General features: G+C 36.6%; 1 protein-coding gene across 5 annotated transcripts in view; it reads left to right on the top strand.

The window, feature by feature from the left end:
* The first annotated feature begins 352 nt into the window (after positions 1-352).
* The window catches only part of MBD5 (methyl-CpG binding domain protein 5), a 159,714-nt gene continuing 146,806 nt past the window's right edge, over positions 353-13,260 (top strand). For all 5 annotated transcript variants that reach the window (XM_027561265.1, XM_027561281.1, XM_027561274.1 and 2 more), the window contains exon 1: positions 353-470. The gene's annotated coding sequence lies outside the window, so the exon portion shown is untranslated. The remainder of the gene's footprint in view (positions 471-13,260) is intronic.

Below are 13,260 nucleotides of genomic sequence, written 5' to 3'. Positions count from 1 at the left end.
CAAAGAGTCAAACACGACTGAGCGACTAAGCTCACACCTAGCACATAAATGGTATTTACTATTATTATTGTACCGGACAGTGCTGTGTTTAAGAATATTAATCTTTATAATAATCTTTCTACTTTGGTACTATTATCATCCCCTTTTACAGTTGTGGAAACTGAGGCATGGGAAGGATAAATAGCTTTCCCAAGGGCATACAACCAATAAATGATATATCCAACTGTTTCTCTTTGAGATCCCACTTGCAAACAGGCAGCCTATGTAGCTGCAGTGTGTACTTAAGGATGATTTTCTTTCAGCCTCTCCTTTAAATAAATGTGTGTGTCTATGTTATTTCCGTTACAGAGAGAAGAGGTACTCCTTTATAGGGACTCATAAAGGCATAGACCATCTAGAGATTTACTGCCTCCATTACGCTGCTGGGTCTCATAGCACATGTTATGTTTTTATCAGTTTCTCTCCACAAGGTAGGAATTGTTTTCTCTCCATGAATTCTTCACATAATTATAGTTTTCTTGTCTATGAACTTAATTTTTATTAAATCTGAAAAGCATCTGACATCTATAGACTTAAATGCCACACATCTCCAAATAGTAAAGTCATAAAAACACTTCTAAATATAGTTCTATTATAAAATTAATACCTGTTCATTGTAAAAAATAAAAACAGAAAATGTATAGTAATCCTGCCATCTTGAGATAAGTCCTCTTTGCATTTTCTTTTTTGCCTTTCTAAGTTTATTGATATGTATACTATTATATGTATTTTATATATAATGTACTATTATATACACATGTGTTATTATATGCATATATACATACATATTATGACTAGACATAATAGGATATAAATGCTCTTTGGCCCGAATGCTTCTGTTTTTTAATAACTTATTTACTTATTCATTTATTTTTAGTTGCACTAGGTCTTCTTTCTGTGCTCAGGCTTTCTTTAGTTGCTGCAAGCAAGGGCTACTCTTTGTTGTGGTGCATGGCCTTCTCATTGCAGTGGCTTATCTTGTTGCAGAACACAGGCTCTAAGTGCAGGCTTCTGTATTTGCAACACATAAACTCAGTAGTTGACGGTTTGTGAGCTCTAGGGTGTGTGGACTTCAGTTACTGCGGTGTGCATGATCAGTAGTTATTGCTTGTGGGCCCAGGAGTGTGTGGGCTTCAGTAGTTGTGGCCCATGGCTCAGTAGCTGTGGCGCATGTGCTCAGCGGTTGAGGCTTACAGGCTCTAGAGAGTGGCTCAGTAGTTGTGGCATATGAGCTTTGTTGCTCCACGGCATGTGGGATTTTCTCAGACCAGGGATCAGACCACTTCCCCTCATTGGCAGGTGGAGTCTTCTCCTTGGTACCACCAGTGAAGTCCTAGAATGCTTATATTTTAATTTTTTAATTTACTTTTATATAGTTGATGTACGTCATTGTGTTAGTTCCAAGTGTCCAGCAGAGTGATTCAGTTATGCATATACCTATATCCATTCTTTTTCAGATTCTTCTCCCATATAGGTTATTACAGAATATTTAGTAGAATTTCTTGAACTATATAATAGGTCCTTGTCGATTATCTATTTTATATATAGTAATGTGTATATGTCAATCCAAGTCTCCCAAGGTGTCCCTCATCCCCTTTCTTTCCCCTTTAAATTTATTTTCTACATCTGTAACTCTGTTTTGTAAATAAGTTAATTTGTATCATTTCTTTTAGACTCCACATATAAACAATGTTATATGATATTTGTCCTTTTCTGTCTGACTTATTTTACTCAGTATGACAATCTCTGAGCCCATCCATCTTTCTGCAAATGGCATTATTTTGTGCTTTTTTATGGCTAATATTCCATTGTATATATGTACCATGTCTCCTTTATCCATTCATCTGTTGATGGGCATTTAGGTTGCTTCCATGTGCTGGCTATTGTAAGTAGTGCTGCAATGAACATTGGGGTGCATGTATCTTTTGGAATTACGGTTTTCTCCAGATATATGCCCAGGAGTGGAATTGCTGGATCATATGGTAATGGGTAATGTGTCACTTGTTTGTGATTGAGAAGCTAAACAACAACAACATGATAGCTCTATTTTTAGTTTTTTAAGGACCTCTGTATGTTCTCCATAGTGGCTCTACCAATTTACATTCCCACCAACAGGAAAGAAGGTTTCTCTTTTCTCCAGACCCTTTCCAGCATGCCTTGTTTGTAGGATTTTTGATGACCATTCTGACCAGTGTGAGGTCATATACCTCATTGTGTTTTGATTTGCAGTTCTCTGTCAACTGGTGATATTGAGCATCTTTTCATGTTCTTTTTGGCTATCTCTGTTTCTTCTTTGGAGAAATGTCTGTTCAGGTCTTCTGCCCATTTTTGGATTGAGGGGTTTTTTTGTTTGTTTTTTTTAATTGCACTGCATGAGCTCTTTGTATGTTTTGGAGATTAATCTATTGTTGGTTTGTCTTTTGGGGTTTTTCTTTTTTTTATGTTTTCCTTTGTTGTACAAAAGCTTTTAAGTTTAATTAGATTCCATTTGTTTTATTTTTGGTTTCATTTTCATTATTTTAGGAGGTGAGACAGAAAAGATATTGCTACAATTTATGTCAAAGAGTGTTCTGCCTATATTTTCCTCTGAGAAAATTTTTTTAATAACATCCAGCCTTACAATTAGGTCTTTAATCCATTTTGAGTTTACTTTTGTGTATGGTATTAGGGAGTATTCTCATTTCATGTTAGCTATCCAGTTTTTCCAGCACCACTTCTTGAAGAAACTATCTTTTCTTTACCATATGTTCTTACCACCTTTGTCATAGATTATTTGACCATAGGTAGGTGTGTTTATCTCTGGGCTTTCTGTTCTGTTTCATTGATCTATACTTCTGTTTTTGTGCCAGTACCATACTGTCTTGATTACTGTAGGTTTGTAGTATAGTCCAAAGTCAGAGAACTTCATGCCTCCAGCTGTGTTTTTCTTTCTCAGGATTGCTTTGTCTATTTGGGGGTGTTTTTGTGTTTTCATGCAAAATAGTAAAATTTTTTCTAGTTCTGTGAAAAATGCCATTGGTGACAGGGGTCCTATTGAATGTGTAGATTGCCTCGGGTAGTATAGGCATTTAGATAATATTGATTCTTCCATCCAAGACATGGCATCATGGCATATCTCTCCCATTTGTGTCATCTTTGATTTGTTTCCTCAATGGCTTATAGTTTTCAGAGTACAAATCTTAAGTAGGTTCCTTTCTAGGTATTTTATTCTTTTTGATGTGATTGTAAATGGGATTGTTTCCTTAATTTCTCTTTTTGCTCTTTCATTATTAGTGTACAGGAATGCAAGGGATTTCTGTGTATTAATTTTGTGTCCTGCAACTGTACCAGATTCATTGATTAGCTCCAGTAGTTTTCTTGTAGCATCTTTAAGATTTTCTATATATAGTATCATGTAATATGCAAACAGTGCCAGTTTTACTTCTTTTCCAATTTGAATTCCTTGTATTTATTTTTCTTCTCTGCTTGCCATGGCTAGGACTTTCAAAACTATGCTGAATAAAAGTAGTGAGAGTAGGCATCCATGTCTTGTTCCTGATCTTAGAGAAAATGCTTTCAGATTTTCACTGTTGACAATTATGTTTGTTGTGGATTTGTTATATATGTGTGTGTCTGTGTGTATGTGGTTTTTATTATGTTGAGGTAGATTTATTATTTACTTATTAGGTTGAGGTAGGTTCCTTCTATGCCCCTCTCTGGAGTTTTTGTCATAAATGGGGGTTGAATTTTGCTGAAAGCTTTTTCTGCATCTCTTGAGATGATCGAATGGTTTTTATTCTTCAATTTGGTAATAGAGTATATCACATTGATTGATTTGTGTAGGTCCATTTCTTCTAAGTTGTCAATTTTATTGGCATATAGTTCCTGGTAATAGTCTCTTATGATCCTTTGTATTTCTTCTTTTCAGTTGTAACTTCTTTTTCATTTCTAATTTTACTGATGTGAGTCCTCTCCCCCTTTTTTTTTTTTAATTTTATTTTATTTTTAAACTTTACATAATTGTATTAGTTTTGCCAAATATCAAAATGAATCCGCCACAGGTATACATGTGTTCCCCATCCTGAACCCTCCTCCCTCCTCCCTCCCCATAGCATCCCTCTGGGTCGTCCCAGTGCACTAGCCCCAAGCATCCAGTATCGTGCATCGAACCTGGACTGGCATCTCATTTCATACATGATATTTTACATGTTTCAATGCCATTCTCCCAAATCTTCCCACCCTCTCCCTCTCCCACAGAGTCCATAAGACTGTTCTATACATCAGTGTCTCTTTTGCTGTCTCGTACACAGGGTTATTGTTACCATCTTTCTAAATTCCATATATATGCGTTAGTATACTGTATTGGTGTTTTTCCTTCTGGCTTACTTCACTCTATATAATAGGCTCCAGTTTCATCCACCGCATTAGGACTGATTCAAATGTATTCTTTTTAATGGCTGAATAATACTCCATTGTGTATATGTACCACTGCTTTCTTATCCATTCATCTGCTGATGGACATCTAGGTTGCTTCCATGTCCTGGCTATTATAAACAGTGCTGCGATGAACATTGGGGTACATATGTCTCTTTCCCTTCTGGTTTCCTCAGTGTGTATGCCCAGCAGTGGGATTGCTGGATCATAAGGCAGTTCTAGTTCCAGTTTTAAGGAATCTCCACACTGTTCTCCATAGTGGCTGTACTAGTTTGCATTCCCACCAACAGTGTAAGAGGGTTCCCTTTTCTCCACACCCTCTCCAGCATTTATTACTTGTAGACTTTTGGATCGCAGCCATTCTGACTGGTGTGAAATGGTACCTCATAGTGGTTTTGATTTGCATTTCTCTGATAATGAGTGATGTTGAGCATCTTTTCATGTGTTTGTTAGCCATCTGTATGTCTTCTTTGGAGAAATGTCTATTTAGATCTTTGGCCCATTTTTTGATTGGGTCATTTATTTTTCTGGAATTGAGCTGTAGGAGTTGCTTGTATATTTTTGAGATTAGTTGTTTGTCGGTTGCTTCATTTGCTATTATTTTCTCCCATTCTGAAGGCTGCCTTTTCACCTTGCTAATAGTTTCCTTTGATGTGCAGAAGCTTTTAAGGTTAATTAGGTCCCATTTGTTTATTTTTGCTTTTATTTCCAATATTCTGGGAGGTGGGTCATAGTGGATCCTGCTGTGATGTATGTCGGAGAGTGTTTTGCCTATGTTCTCCTCTAGGAGTTTTATAGTTTCTGGTCTTATGTTTAGATCTTTAATCCATTTTGAGTTTATTTTCGTGTATGGTGTTAGAAAGTGTTCTATTTCATTCTTTTACAAGTGGTTGACCAGATTTCCCAGCACCACTTGTTAAAGAGATTGTCTTTAATCCATTGTATATTCTTGCCTCCTTTGTCAAAGATAAGGTGTCCATATGTGCGTGGATTTATCTCTGGGCTTTCTATTTTGTTCCATTGATCTATATTTCTGTCTTTGTGCCAGTACCATACTGTCTTGATAACTGTGGCTTTGTAGTAGAGCCTGAAGTCAGGTAGGTTGATTCCTCCAGTTCCATTCTTCTTTCTGAGGATCGCTTTGGCTATTCGAGGTTTTTTGTATTTCCATACAAATTGTGAAATTATTTGTTCTAGCTCTGTGAAGAATACTGTTGGTAGCTTGATAGGGATTGCATTGAATCTATAAATTGCTTTGGGTAGTATACTCATTTTCACTATATTGATTCTTCCAATCCATGAACATGGTATATTTCTCCATCTATTAGTGTCGTCTTTGATTTCTTTCACCAGTGTTTTATAGTTTTCTATATATAGGTCTTTAGTTTCTTTAGGTAGATATATTCCTAAGTATTTTATTCTTTCCGTTGCAATGGTGAGTGGAATTGTTTCCTTAATTTCTCTTTCTGTTTTCTCTGTCCTCTCCCTTTTTTTCTTGATAGCTCTGGCATAAGGTTTATCAATTTCGTTTACCTTCTCAAAGCACCGCTTTTAGTTTCATTGCTCTTTGCTATTGTTTTCTTTGTTTCTATTTTGTTTATTTCTGCTCTGATCTTTCTTATTTCTGTCCTTCTACTAACTTTGGGGTGTTTTCTTCTTCTTCTTCTTCTAGTTGCTCTCAGTGTAAGGTTAGGTTGTTTTTTCAGTGTTTTCCTTGTTTCTTGAGGTAGGCTTGTATTGCCATAAACGTCCCTCTCACCGCTGCTTTTGCTGCATCCCATAGGTTTTGAGTTATCGTGCTTTCATTGTCATTTGTTTCTAGATATTTTTTTATTTCCTCTTTGATTTCTTCACTGACTTCCTGGTCATTCAGGAGAGTATTGCTTAATTTCCATGTGTTTGTGGTTTTCACAGTTTTTCTTTTTTTCTTCTGTAGTAGTGTCTAGTGTTATAGCATTGTGGTTGGGAAAAAATGCTTGATAAAATTTCGTTTTTCTTAAGTTTACCAAGGTTTGATTTGTGGCCCAAGGAATGATCTGTCCTGAAGAATGTTCCATGTGCACTTTAAAAAAAAGTGAAATCTACTGTTTGGGGATGAAATATAAATATAAATTAGATCCATCTTATCCAATGTAGCATTTAAAGCTTGTGTTCTTTATATTCTATCTAGATGATCCATGGGTGTAAGTGAGGTGTTAAAGTCCCCCACTGTTTCTGTGTTACTGTTGATTTCCCCATTTATAGCTGTTAGCATTCGGCTTATATATTGAGATCCTTCTACATTGGGTGCATATATATTTACAATTGTTATATCTTCTTCTTGATCCTTTCATCATTATGTAGTGTCCTTCCTTGTCTCTTATAACAGTCTTTATTTTAAAGTCTATTTTGTCTGATAAAAATGCTGCTACTCCAGCTTTCTTTTGGTGTCTGTTTACATGAAATACCTTTTCCTATCCCCTCATTTTTGGTCTGTATGTGTCCGTAGATCTGAAGTGGGTCGTTTGTAGACAGCATATATACAGGTCTTGTTTTTGTATCCATTCAACAAGTTATGTCTTTTGATTGGAGCATTTAACCCATTTATATTTAGGTAATTATCGATAGTTGAGTTCAGTTCAGTCCCTCAGTTGTGTCCAGCTCTTTGCAACCCCATGGACTGCAGCACACCAGGATTCCCTGTTCATCACAAACTCATGGAGCCTGCTCAAATTCATGTCCATCATCTCAGTGATGCCATCCAACCGTCTCATCCTCTGTTGTCCCCTTCTCCTCCTGCCTTCAGTCTTTCCCAGCATCAGGCTCTTTTCCAGTGAGTCAATTATTTCCATCAAGTGCCCAAAGTATTAGAGCTTCAGCTTCACCATGAGTTCTTCAAATGAATATTCAGGACTGATTTCCCTTAGGATTGACTGATTTAATCTTGCAGTCCAAGGGACTCTCAAGAGTCTTCTCCAACACCACAGTTCAAGAGCATTCTTTGGCACTCAGCCTTCTTTATGGTCCAACTCTCACATCCATACATGACTACTAGAAAAACCATAGCTTTGACTAGACGAACTTTTGTCGGCAAAGTAATATCTCTGCTTTTTAATATGCTATCTAGGTTGGTCATAGCTTTTCTTTCAAGGAACAAGCCTCTTTTAATTTCATGGTTGTAGTCACCATCTGCAGTGATTTTGGAGCCCAAGAAAATAAAAGCTGTCACTGTTTCCATTGTTTCCCATCTATTTGCCATGAAGTGATGGGACCAGATGCCATGATCTTAGTTTTTTGAATGTTGAGTTTTAAGCCAGCTTTTCCACTCTCCTCTTGTACTTTTATCAAGACGCTCTTCAGTTCCTCTTCACTTTCTGCCATAAGGATGGTGTCATCTGTGTATCTGAAATTACTGATATTTCCCCCAGCAACCTTGATTCCAGCTTGTGCTTTATCCATCCCAGCATTTCTCATGATATACTCTGCATAGAAGTTAAATAAGCAGGGTGACAATATATAGCCTTGACATACTCCTTACCCATTTTGGAACTAGTCTGGTGTTCCATGTCCGGTTCTAACTTGCTTTTTGACCTGCATACAAGTTTCATAGGAGGCAGGTAGGTGGTCTGGTATTCCCGTCTCTTTAAGAATTGTCCAAAGTTTGTTGTGTTCCACACAATCAAAGGCTTTGGTGTAGTCAATAAAGCAGAAGTAGATGTTTTTCTGGAACTCTCTTGCTTTTTCGATGATCCAGCTGATGTTGGCAGTTGATCTCTAGTTCCTCTGCCTTTTCTAATCCAGCCTGAACATCTGGAAGTTCTTGGTTCATGTACTGTTAGTGCCTGGCTAGGAGAATTTGGGGCATTACTTTGCTAGTGTGTAAGATGAGTGCAGTTGTGCAGTAGCTTGAACTTTCTTTGGCATTGCCTTTCTTTGGGATTGGAATGAAAACTGGCCTTTTCCAGTCCTGTGGCCACTGCTGAGTTTTCCAAATTTGCTGGCATATTGATTGCAGCACTTTAAAAGTGTCATGTTGTAGGACTTGAAATAGCTCAGCTGGAATTCCATCACCTCCACTAGCTTTGTTCATATTGATGCTTCCTAAGGCCCACTTGACTCCAGGATGTCTGGCTCTAGATGAGTGATCACACCATCGTGGTGTCTGAGTCATTAAGATATTTTTTATATAGTTCTTCCATGTATTCTTGCTACCTTTTCTTAATAGCTTCTGCTTCTGTTTGGTCCATACCATTTCTGTTCCTTATTGAGTCCATCTTTGCATGAAATGTTCCCTTGGTATCCCTAATTTTCTTAAAGAAATCTCTAGTCTTTCTCATTCTATTGTTTCCCTCTATTTCTTTGCAGTGATCACTTAGGAAGGCTTTCTTATTTCTCCTTGCTATTCTTTGGAATTCTGCATTCCAATGGGTATATCTTTCCTTTTCTTCTTTGCTTTCCACTTCTCTTCTATTCATAGCTATTTGTAAGGCGTCCACAGACAAACCAGTTTGCCTTTTTGCATTTCTTTCTCTTAGGGATGGTCTTGATCACTGCCTCCTATACAGTGTCAGGAACCGCTGTCCATAGTTCTTTTTTTTTTGTTTGTTTGTTTGTTTTCCTAATTTTATTTTATTTTTAAACTTTACATAATTGTATTAGTTTTGCCAAATATCAAGATGAATCCGCCACAGGTATACATGTGTTCCCCATCCTGAACCCTCCTCCCTCCTCCCTCCCCATACCATCCCTCTGGGTCGTCCCAGTGCACTAGCCCCAAGCATCCAGTATCGTGCATCGAACCTGGACTGGCAACTCGTTTCTTACATGATATTTTACATGTTTCAATGCCATTCATAGTTCTTCAGGCACTAACATTCCAGGTTCCTGTGCAATATTGTTCTTTACCACATCGGAGTTTACTTCCATCACCAGTCACATGTACACCTGGGCTTTGTTTTTGCATTGGCTCCATCTGTTCATTCTTTCTGGACTTATTTCTCCACTCTTCTCCAGTAACAATTGAGCACCTGGGGAGTTCACCTTTCAGTGTCATATCTTTTTGCCTTTTCATACTGTTCATGGGGTTCTCAAATCAAGAGTACTGAAATGGTTTACCATTCCCTTCTCCAGTGGACCACATTTTGTCATAACTCTCCACCATGACCCATCCATTTTGGGTGGCGCTACATGGCATGGCTCATAGTTTCATTGAGTTAGACAAGGCTGTGGTCCATGTGATCTGTGTATGTTCATATTGACATTTTCTTGTTTTTGATTTGTTTTTATAGGTCTTTTTCCTTCTGTTCCTCCTTTGTTCTCTTCTCTTGTGATTTATTAACTAGCTTTGGTGTTACATTCAGGTTGCATTTACTGTGTGTATACCTGTAGTAATTTTTTGGTTTGGTCATCCTATGAGGTTTTGAGATGGGAGTCTAGATGTGTACAAGGTTGTTTTAAGTTGTTGGTCTCATTCCCACCTAGGGAAGTGCCTTTAACGTTTGTTGTAAAGCTGTTTGTTTTTGTTTTATGTACTTTCTTTTTGCCCTATAAAGTTAACATTTTTATGAGGTTAAATCTGTCGTCTTCCTCGTGGGTTCTAGTTTTGATGTTTGCCTATATATTGGCTTTTTTAAGTGTGTATTATGGATTGTTTCAAACATAGAGTATTTGGCAGAAAGGTATAATGAACCCCCATGTACTTCAATCTGGCTTCAGTAATTAAGAACTCATAGCTAATCTTGTTTATACCATCTATATTATTTTGAAGCAAATTCAGACATTATCATTAAATATTTCAGTATGCACACTGACTTTAAAGGTATTTTTAACTAACCTGTAGTTTGCATCTGACATAGTTTGTCTTGCTACAATCACTGACTTTCACTGAAAGATATTTACAGTGTTAAACCAAATGCCAGCATTAGTTCAGATTATTTTTACATAATTTAGGATTTTAAAATAGTTTCCATGAGAATTTAATTATACTAAATACTTATGTTGCTCATCTCTCATGGATTAAATATATGGATCTGTAGGATATCTGTATAACATTTTTGTTTCTAAAGTTATATCTCAATAAAAAGCTTTAGCTACCTTTTTTACTAAAGTTATGCCTTATTAGGATCCATAAATCTCTTTATACCATGATATAAATTTTTTGTCTTCAGAAGGCACTGTCCTAAATTGTGAATTATATATTAAAAAGATTTTGCAAGCCTTTTGAATAAAAGTTTGTATTTACCTCTCCAGAAATGTAACAGCATTTTTTTTAATCATTGGACTAGATAGAATTTTATGTTGTATGTAATTAATATATGATTGGTTTTTGAGCTATCATTTCAGAATAAGCAATATAATCTTTGGATCTTCTTTGAGGATAAATTCTGAATATAAAAGTTCATCATAAGAAATTCAGGAAATATCTCATGACTACTAATACCAGAAAGAGTACAGAATAGCATTAGCTATGATTCCTATTCAAAGAATAATGATACAAAACCAGAGTTAGTCTCAGCTGGAAATAGGATTGTTGATACATATCAAACACACAAAAGGAAAATAAGTCTGAATCTTCATCATAGCTAAGTAAAGTCATGTTTTTATAGTTAAGAGAGTCCATCAGGTTAATAGTGCCAAACTATTTCATCTTATGAATGAGGAAACAGAAGAGCAGAGAGCTTAACTCAGGTTTGTCCAAAGTCACACAAATGTTTTTTTATCCAGTTTTCTCAGAAGATATACAGATTGACTATTGCTCTAGGTTTTAATGTTTGCTGAAGTTCATGTCTAAAGATACACATGAATTAAATAAAAAATGAAATCATGAAAGAAGGAACGATTTTTTTTTTTTTTTAAATGAACTTGCAAGTTTAGTTCTAAGTGACAATCATAGTTCTAGCTTGAGGCTTTTCTGGATGATTGTGAATAATGATGAGGTGAGATTACAGGCCTCTAGCAAAGCCTGAGGACATTAATGCTCCTAGCCAGTCATTTATCCTCCAAAAAAAAAAAAAAAAATGATCCTTAGTTTGTGGAGTATTGTTTGAACTGTCAGAAGAAATCAAACCTGAGTCTGTCATTTTATCCCAAGGGTCATCTCAGGAGTCTGAAGCTTAAATGTTAAGATAAATGTTTACCCAAATGGAAACCCTTAACAGTCGTTTCATTTACTGCTGCTAAATTTTATTTTTACTGCTTTGGGGTATGTATTTTTATTTATGTGCAGAAAGAATTATGTGTAAAGAATTGTAACCCCAAGAAAGTAATATCACTATTGAAAATTGTTATCAACTGTGTAGAGCATCTATTGGGGGAAAACAGGTAAGGTTTTTTTTAACAAAAAGAAAAAGAAATTTAGGTAGCTCAGCTGGTAAGAATCTGCCTGCAACGCAGGAGACCCCAGTTCGATTCCTGGGTGGGGAAAATCCAATGGAGAAGGGATAGGCTACCCACTCCAGTATTCTTGGGCTTCCCTGGGGGTTCAGAGGGTAAAGAATCCACCCACAATATGGGTAACCTGGGTTCAATCCCTGGCTTGGGAAGACACCCTGGAGAAGGTAACAGCTACCCACTCCAATATTCTGGCCTGGAGAATTCCATTGACACAGGAGCCTCACAGGCTGCAGCCCATGGGGTCTCAAAGAGTCAGACACGACTGAGCGACTTTCACTTGCAGTAAATTCATCTTTCATTTTTATTAAATTTTCATGGAAATTTATGTTTCAGAGGATTCTCATTTACTACTCTTCACTGAAAACATTCTTCTTGCACAATCTTATCTTGTGAAATTATAAACTGGTTTTGTTGTTCAGCTGTGAAGTCGTGTCTGACTCTTTGCGTCCCCATGAACTGCAGCACACCAGGCTTCCCTGTCCTTCACTATCTCCTGTAGTTTACTCAAACTCATGAATGGTTGGTGTGGATATTTTGAAAGCCCTAAAATTTTGAATTTATGGATAATTATGTATTGTCAATTACCAAAACCTCAGTTTCCTTTCATCCTTACAGCTGTTTGCTCTAACATCTCTAAAAACTTTGTGACTTAAGTTGTTAAAATGACTCCTCTCCTTTAAAACATATTTACATAATAGATGGTAAGAGGGAGGAAATTAGCAAACCAAAACCTTTAATGTATGGAATAATAATGGTAATGATAATAGTAATTAAAGGAGTAGTGTTCTAATAATCATGTGATCACATGAAGAAAGGGTAACGAGGCTTTACATAGGCTTTAGTGTATGTCAGGCACTATTCTAATTCACATTCTAACTCAAAAGTCCATCATTATCCCCATTTTTAAATGAGGAAACTGAGTCAGTAAAAGATTAAGTAGTAAATTCAGGATCAGAAGCCTGAACCAGGGTTTCAGAGAGCCACAGTAAAAATTCTGTCCTTCACAGTCTCACATCACTGCATGTAAGGCTTTGTGCTGGGGATATAGTGGTAAATGAGGTAGACACAGTTCCTGATTCCATCAAACAGAAAATTATACAGTTTACTTCATTTCCATATTACAAGGTAATGTGTGAACTTATATAGGGAACTCATATAGTCTGGGAAAATCAGGCAAAGAATCTCCAAAGAAGGGGCTTTGGGGCTGAGGGATGAGTGAGTCTCATGGTCAGGTAGAGATGGGGAATAGGATAGGCAGGGGCCACATTGTGACTTCTGTAGCCTCTAAACATCTTTGCCTTCATGGGTCCCTTCCTCTTTAAAAGTATTATAAGTCATATCTTCATTATACTGGTATGAAGACAAATATGTTAATATTATATGCTAAAACATTTTATTTGACCTAAAAGAGTTGGTTTTTTTTTTTCTTATTTTAAA

Source organism: Bos indicus x Bos taurus, chromosome 2 (genome assembly GCF_003369695.1).
Source record: "Bos indicus x Bos taurus breed Angus x Brahman F1 hybrid chromosome 2, Bos_hybrid_MaternalHap_v2.0, whole genome shotgun sequence".
Classification (NCBI taxonomy): domain Eukaryota; kingdom Metazoa; phylum Chordata; class Mammalia; order Artiodactyla; family Bovidae; genus Bos; species Bos indicus x Bos taurus.
This window is presented reverse-complemented; position numbering and strand designations above follow the sequence as displayed.